Source organism: Triticum dicoccoides, chromosome 7A, assembly GCF_002162155.2.
Source record: "Triticum dicoccoides isolate Atlit2015 ecotype Zavitan chromosome 7A, WEW_v2.0, whole genome shotgun sequence".
Lineage (NCBI taxonomy): Eukaryota > Viridiplantae > Streptophyta > Magnoliopsida > Poales > Poaceae > Triticum > Triticum dicoccoides.
This window is the reverse complement of record NC_041392.1, coordinates 288,416,168-288,424,853: the sequence shown is the minus strand read 5'-3', so window position 1 is coordinate 288,424,853 and position 8,686 is coordinate 288,416,168.

The following is an 8,686-nucleotide window of genomic DNA, read 5'->3' as shown; positions in this document are numbered from 1 at the left end:
ACAACGGAGGAGGAGAGGTGTTGGGGAGGGGAGGGCTGCGCCTTGGAGGGTGGTGCGGCTGCCCTCCCCTCACCCCTCTATTTATAGGGGGAAGGGAGAAGGGGGCCGGCCCCCTAGAACCCATCTAGGGGGGGGGGGTGCGGCGGCCTAGGGGAGAGGGGAGAGGGTGGCTTGCCCCCCAAGCCAAGGGGGGCGCCCCCTCTAGGGTTCCCCCCTCAACCCTAGGCGCATGGGCCCAAGGGAGGGGGTGCGGCCAGCCCACCAGGGGCTGGCTCCCTGCCCCACGCAGCCCATGTGGCCCCCCGGGAGGGGTGGCCCCTCCCGGTGGACCCCCGGAACTCTTCCGGTGGCCCCGGTACAATACCGGTATGACCCCGAAACTTCCCGGTGTCTGTTTGACAACTTCCCATATATAAATCTTTACCTCCGGACCCTTCCGGAGCTCCTCGTGACGTCCAGGATCCCATCCGGGACTTCGAACAACATTCGGTAGTCACATACTAGTCTTCCTAATAACCCTAGCGTCACCTAACCTTAAGTGTGTAGACCCTACGGGTTCGGGAGACATGCAGACATGACCGAGACGCTCTCAGTCAATAACCAACACCGGGATCTGGATACCCATGATGGCTCCCACATGCTCCTCGATGTTGTCATCGGATGAACCACGATGTCGAGGATTCGATCAAACCCTGTATGCAATTCCCTTTGTCAATCGGTACGTTACTTGCCCGAGACTCGATCGTCGGTATCCCAATACCTTGTTCAGTATCGTTACCGGCAAGTCACTTTACTCGTACCGTAATGCATGATCCCGTGTCCAACACCTTGGTCACATTGAGCTCATTATGATGATGCATTACCGAGTGGGCCCAGAGATACCTCTTCGTCATACGGAGTGACAAATCCCAGTCTCGATCCGTGTCAACCCAACAGATACTTTCGGAGATACCTGTAATGCACCTTTATAGTCACCCAATTACGTTGTGACGTTTGATACACCCAAGGCAGTCTTACGGTATCCGGGAGTTACACGATCTCATGGTCGAAGGAAGAGATACTTGACACTGGCAAAGCTCTAGCAAAACGAACTACACGATCTTTTATGCTATGCTTAGGATTGGGTCTTGTCCATCACATCATTCTCCTAATGATGTGATCCCGTTATCAACGACATCCAATGTCCATAGTCAGGAAACCATGACTATCTGTTGATCACAACGAGCTAGTCAACTAGAGGCTCACCAGGGACATATTGTGGTCTAAGTATTCACACGTGTATTACGATTTCCGGATAATACAGTTATAGCATGAATAAAAGACATTTATCATGAACATTGAAATATAATAATACTTTTATTATTGCCTCTAGGGCATATTTCCAACAAAATCCTAATCTCGAAATACGCCAACCCAACATGTACCTTTGGAGACACCTGTAGAGCTCCTTTATAATCATCCAGTTACGTTGTGACGTTTGGTAGCACACAAAGTGTTCCTCTGGTAAACGGGAGTTGCATAATCTCATAGTCATAGGAACATGTATAAGTCATGAAGAAAGCAATAGCAACATACTAAACGATCGGGTGCTAAGCTAATGGAATGGGTCATGTCAATCAGATCATTCACTTAATGATGTGATCCCGTTAATCAAATAACAACTCCTTGTTCATGGTTAGGAAACATAACCATCTTAGATTAACGAGCTAGTCAAATAGAGGCATACTAGTGACACTCTGTTTGTCTATGTATTCACACATGTATTATGTTTCCGGTTAATACAATTCTAGCATGAATAATAAACATTTATCATGATATAAGGAAATAAATAATAACTTTATTATTGCCTCTAGGGCATATTTCCTTCAAAAGATTTGGTGAGACAAACTTTGTGGCCAATTGATGTGCAAAGGGTCCTCGTGATTCCTCTCCATATGCAGAATATGTCGGATTTCATCGCCTGGAGCTATACAAAAAATGATGTATGCACTGTTTGATCAGCTTATTTGGAGAAATGGAACCAACAACACGGGAGGAAATTGCAATATACTAATGGTATGGGTTGTACCAATGTCAATCCTATTTGGGGTAAGATTTGGAAATTATCATGTCCGACAAAGGTAAAGATATTCATTTGACGAACGTTATATGAAACTCTACCGTGTCGTGTTACACTTGCCAATAGACATATGAAAGTTTCGCCCCTTTGTCCATCTTGCTCGAATGGGCAAGAAGATACAAAGCATATCTTGTTTCTGTGTCAGAAGGCAAAAGAGGTTTGGGGAAAGCTGGGGATGTACGAGGTAATTAAGAAAGCTTGTGTTCTTGAATTTTTACTTCTTATGCCGCAGCAAGAACTATCTATATTAGATTGCCAAAATACAAATGAATTAATCGCGATAACCGCCTGGTATTTATGGTGGGAGAGACGCATGTTGGTTCATGAAGGGAAATCTCAAGAAGTGAATCAGATTTCGATGGGGATTCGTGTTATAACTGCAAACTATGTGAATGCCCACTCCCCTAGTGCGACTAGTAGAAAAGAAGGATGGAGCCGACCTTCTATGTGTTTTTGTTAAACTAAATGTTGATGCTTCTTTTGACCATGATCTTCTCAGGAGCACGGCAGGTGCGGTGCTCAGAGATGACAAAGGAAACTTCATTGCTGGCGGAAATTGGAAAATCGATTGGTGTGCTGATGTACTAACAGTAGAAGCGATGGCTCTTAGGTTTGGTTTAATTCTTGTATAAAAGGTGGATGCAATCGTCTTATTATTAACTCTGATAATATGGAAGTCATTGATACAATGAAGAATGATGGACAATCGGCGGGAGTTGCGGCGGCAGTATTTGAGGATTGCTACTTCATGGCATGCGATTTTCCATTGACTAGATTTAAACATTGTAATAGGGTAGTTAATAAAGTTGCTCATGAACTTGCTAGCCTAGCGAAAGCTTCTGTAACTAGAGATTGGTTTGAGGAGCCTATAGAGAATATTGTACATTTTCTTATAGACGATGCAACTATCATTTTCAATTAATAAAGTGAATGTTTTCTTTAAAAAAAGTTTAGGACTTAAACCTGGGTGGGCTGGGAATAACACTCTCCTCCTAACCATCCCGATTCTTATGTTGGTTATTTATGGGTTTCCATGTCCTTGGCCAGTCTATGCCTTCTTTTTCCTAAATATACAATAACTCAGTATCTTTGTTTATAGTACTCATTAACTCATTAATTATTTCATGTAATTAGATGTATTTACATAGGAGCGAAGCAATGCAACTTTGACACGTGCGACTCCTCAAACTGGTCACCCTATATATAACTCCGCTACCGAGCGTGGATGTCCTGAACCGATGGGTATATGAACTCATTTCTTTAAATACATTTTAAATGCGCTTAAAAATGTTGAAAAAATTGAAACAAAAATTTCACGCATACATCTTTGCAACATGTGTGCACGACCCAAAGTTTTGTGAAAAAATCTACTTTATTTTGCCTTCGCTAAAAAGACAAATTTAAGTGCTCCTAAATATCGTTTCACGACACATTTTTTGTTATTTTTCACATGCCAAATAAAAAAATATTTTTCCACGAAACTTTCTGCGGGCATAGAATATAAAGATGTATGCGTGGTTTTTTTTCCATAATTTTTGAACATTTAGAAATGTGTTTTTCGAAGTGGGTTCATATGCCCATGGTTTCATCCATGTACTTTCCGTCGCTAGCTTGGCTACCGTCTAAAATTTAGACTAGTTTCATATTTATTTTTTTGCAGGTGTAGACTAGTTTCATATACCCAGGCACCCAACACTAGTCTTTGATGCATACTTTGTCTTTACTCATGCATACCCGAGATCAACTTGTCAGTCGGTTGTCCATGTTTCTTACATATGGCTCCGTGTAAAAGGTTGTTGAATGAATAGTCCATCTCCTATTAATTCGGCTGTTATAATATGTTAGCCATTTATTTATTTTGTAGCGATTTTCGAAATTGAGTGAGAAACATATATCAGTGGTCCATCGATCATATTTATACGATACCCAAAAGGATCGTTGTTGAGCGCAGACCGAGAAGATAGGGTTGAGTGGTAGACCAACTCTTTTGAACGAGTCGTTCCATCATCGTGGAACCAACACCCAAACGGTCAAAGAAAATACGCAAGTGCTCGATGGGAGTGGACCAGATGCTAAATTGCTGCACGATTCTATTATGAGAAATAAAGAAAACCATAAAGGCGTTAATGTCATAGTAGTGTTAGACCATAATAATGGCATGATGCCCTTGATTTTTGGACGATTCTGTAAACATAAACTACACTAAACTCATCTCATGTTTTCGTCCTCTTCTAAAAAAATCTCATGTTTTCGTACTATGCTTCCACATACTTTCTCTACCGTGTCAAAAAACATCTTACATTATGAGACGGAGGAAGTACTACTTATACTTTTTTTGTTGCTGAGTGGTTCCTACTACTTATACTTGAGCGAAAAGGACAGTGTCTCTCTCCAGTGAGTAACAGTACAATACGGTCGTTAATTACGAGATGATGAAACCAAGTGCGTCGTCCATCCATACAAATCCATACAGGGCCACTGCCCCATACCGCCTTCTCTCGTTTGACACCCGCTCTGCTCGGAACTCGTGGGAGCACCCGGACGAAAGCAGCATCTGGTCCAACTGCAACCTGTAAAAATCTTTCACATTTGTCCGTAGATAAGAGGACCAATTCACGGACATGAATGTAAAAGACAATCATCTAACACTAACTACATACATTTTCACAACAACTCAAATCAACAGGACAAAATTCATGCAAATAAATACATATTTCATATAAATACGGCCTAATTTTATATAAACATGCCGGATTATGACAGGTTGCATTACAAATACATGAAAAGCGGTCCTAGGCTGACTAATCTAAATGATTGCCGGGCGTTCGGTCCCGTCTCCGCCATGAACGAAGAGAACGGAAGCTTCACTTTTTCCAGCTCCACCTCCGGAGCCCCGAGAAATGAAGCTATCTGCTTTGACATCGCCGCCAAGCGACTAATTGGCTGTCGATGCTGAGCCCACCAAGCTTGGCATCGACATGAGGGGGGAGCGATGACCTTCTTGAGATCCGAGCAGCGGCGACCTATCGTGCACTACTCTTTCTCGTTGCCGGAGTCGCCCATGGACGTGTCGACTTTTTTGTTGTCGTGGCGTCGGGGCGCGGCCTCCTCGTTGTCGATGTCGCCGAACAACGTCTTTCCCGTGTCGTTGCCTGTGGCCGCTACCTTCGCCACCCGCTGCCGATACTGCCATCGAGCGAGGCAGATCTCGCGGGCGGAGCGGTATGACTCGAGCAGCGCCTCCTGCTCCGCCAGATCAGAGTCCGGCGCGACCTGCTCCTCCACATGCAGATGCTCCTGCAGGAGGCTGTGGTTGTAGTTGGCGTCGGCCTGCTCCTCCCGCACCATGTCCATATAATGGGCACGGGCCTCGCTGATGGTCAGGGTGCAGTGCATCGACGAGAGAGGAGTGAAGGAGGAGGGTGACGCGGACGACGAGGAGGGTGGCGCTGGCTCGTCGTCGGAGGCGTCCTCCATTTGCACGTCCTCTGGCTGCCTGTCGGCCTGCCAATCGGCAACAATGGCAGCCATGGCCTTCTTCTTCTCCGACGTCGGCCCGTCCCTCAGATCTTTGACCGCGGAGGGATCCATGGTGGGGAATGGTGTAGAGAGGGATGATTGTGGTTATGGCCGGGGCACCGGGGCAACGTTTTATATAGCACCGATGGGCGGTAGATGAACGGACGGATGGTGCCGGAGGAGACGCCTCGGCAACCATGTGCCATCAATGCGGGCGGCCGTCGTGTCGCTTAAACGCGCGGCAGTCACCTGCACAAGGAAGCGGCGCAGGCGGCGCTTTCTTGGCCGGCACACTGCTTCAATGCCGATGCCAGTGAGCGGTCGCGTCCGCTTTGGGCGAGCATGAATACGGGCCCTGACGCTCTGGACTGGCGCTGACCGAAAACGCATGGGGTGACAGGTGGGATGAAGGACTTTTAGTGGATCAGGACGGTCGAAACAAGCATGAGATCGGCCCGAACTTTCACAAAGCTTTCCACTTTATTTTTGGTTTGTGAAAGAGATCGTGTCCGAACTGCTCCACAAATCGATATAAGACCGTGTTGGATGGTTCCGCGGTTCAGATAATTATGGGGTATTTATTTTCAGGAACTTTTTGATGTAGGGACTAAAAAAAAGTCTTTCTTAAAGACTTTTTAACCAAACGGAAGAGACTACTAGGGACTAAAAGTTGTTTTTTGAGACTAAATGAAGAAGATTCTCAAAGAGAGTCTTTTTTAAGACTTTTTCAACAATGCCCCTCATTACACCTATTGTCCCGTCGCTCCATGATGTTGTTTGGTTATTATTTTTCTGTATGCTAGAGTAACATGGTATTTTACATGTCATTTAATAATCTCTACGGAAGGACTAGAGACTTCTTAGTCTAAAACAAACCAGAAGAAACTTTTAAAAACTAGGAACTTTTTAGTTTAGATTAAAAAAGTTCTAAGATTTATAAACCAAACAGGGTCTATGAAAGATTTACGTGTCCATATTGCCGAAGCCCTCACGAAGGGCACGTTGGGTCGGAATTGGAGAGGCCCTTTCCGCAGCTTGCGCCGCACTCGTCGCATCTTTCGAGGAACACTCGATGGCAGTCCTTCCAGGATACCGCCGTTGGTTGCGTCGACTGACCGAACCCGACGGCGACAACATGCTGTTCCCCCGGCGAGCGACCACGGTGTGGTTTAATATCTGCGGCGCCGCACCGAAGAGCGAGCTAGCCGGCATGCAACATCGTGCCAACGGCACGTGGTGCCTCTACGTCTCATCAACTGCGCCCTCAAGAAGACCGGGCCATGTTGCTCCTCTCTGGCTCTCCTCGTGTTCATGTGCACATGAGCTAGTTTCGACTTCCGAAAATTCTTTGTTTCTAAGACCCTACTTGATTTATAAGTTTTAGGACTTTGTTAGTCTCAATTAAAAAGCGCTAGTCTCTAAAATGTTTCTACCTGATTGTTTTTCCGGGACTAAACATGGATTAAAAAACATGTTACAACTAAAAGTCTCAATAAGACTCTCCCTTTCATAAGTACCAAATGTCCACTTTAAATCCCTATAAGGGCCAGTTTTTTTGGACGATTCTACCAGAATCGCCCCCCTCCCCAGCTTCTCCAGAATCACCACTCCATATGTTTATTACAATCCTAACTAATTAGACCTTACCTAAATAGGATTATAAAAAAATTATGGAGTGGCGATTCTGGAAGAAGCTGGGGAGGGGGGCGATTCTGGAAAAATCACCGAAAAGAACTGGCCCTAAGTCTCTCATGTTTGGTTTAGATGAGACTAAAAAGAATATTTTTAAGTCTCTATACCAATAAGTCTCTGTAAATAAATACTCCCTAAAACAGGGGCCTCATGTGCTTCTTGTTTGAAACTGATGAATGTCCAAATGAACAGTGACTAGTATCACTTTGTGTGCGCGTGTGTGCGCACATTCTAAGGACAACTCCAACGCACTGACCTAATCGTTCGCTTTTGTCCGTTTAGGTCCGTGAAGCTAAAAAACATGGCCCAACGAAGCGACTAAAACGGACATCGTGTTCGTTTTGTGTACGTGTAGAGTTATTTTCGTACAAAATTATGTTAAATTCGGGTGGAGGCGGACACAGACCGTCCGTTTTGTCCTCCTTCTCCTGCGCTGGCCCATATCACAACAGCTTTCCTGGATTTGTCGTTGTCTGTCTCACCTCTCCGTGTGAATTGCTCATGGTGGAGATCTTCGTCGGCTCCAAGCAGTCTTCTTCGCATATCTGTAATTAGCTTGGTAGTCATGTGTGGTGCGTCGGTGTCTGACACCTTTGTATCTTGCCTTGGGTGTTTGTGTTGTGTGTGATGGTGGCGTGTGTTTGTATCAGTCTACTCGGATGCAATGTGGTGATGGTTGCTTTATAATATAAAGCGGGGGAAACCTTTTTCATCATATGATAGCCTTTCTCCTCCCACCTATCCCCTTTTTTGGTCTTTCCTTTGTCTCTCTCATCGCGATGGATGCCTGAGCCGCCACACCTTGAGTAGGGACTCCTCCTTGAGCTGTTGTGCCTCCTGGCTGTCGGAGCATGGTCCACCTGGAACCAAGCACCACTCGGCCGCCAGACACTTCAATGCCCTCATCGCTACAACAGAGCGAGATGGGTTAGTGGTGTAGGGCAAGGCGGCCGCGCTCGAGTTCACCACGCGCATGCTTCACACCGGCATGTCCAGTTGGATCACCCGTTCCATCCACCACTTCATGCTCCCAATCCTCTAAGACGTGGCCGCCGCGGGCGCATACGTCGACATGCAGGATCTCCTCCTCCGCCTCACCTGTTGGGGAACATAGTAATTTTAAAAAATTTCTACGCACACGCAAGATCTATCTAGGTATGCATAGTAACGAGAGGGGAAGAGTGTTGTCTACGTACCCTCGTAGACCGTAAGCGGAAGCGTTATGACAATGCGGTTGATGTAGTTGAACATCTTCACGATCCGACCGATCCTAGCACCGAAGGTACGGCACCTCCGCGATCTACAAACGTTCAGCTCGGTGATGTCCCACGAACTCTAGATCCAGCTGAGTGTCGA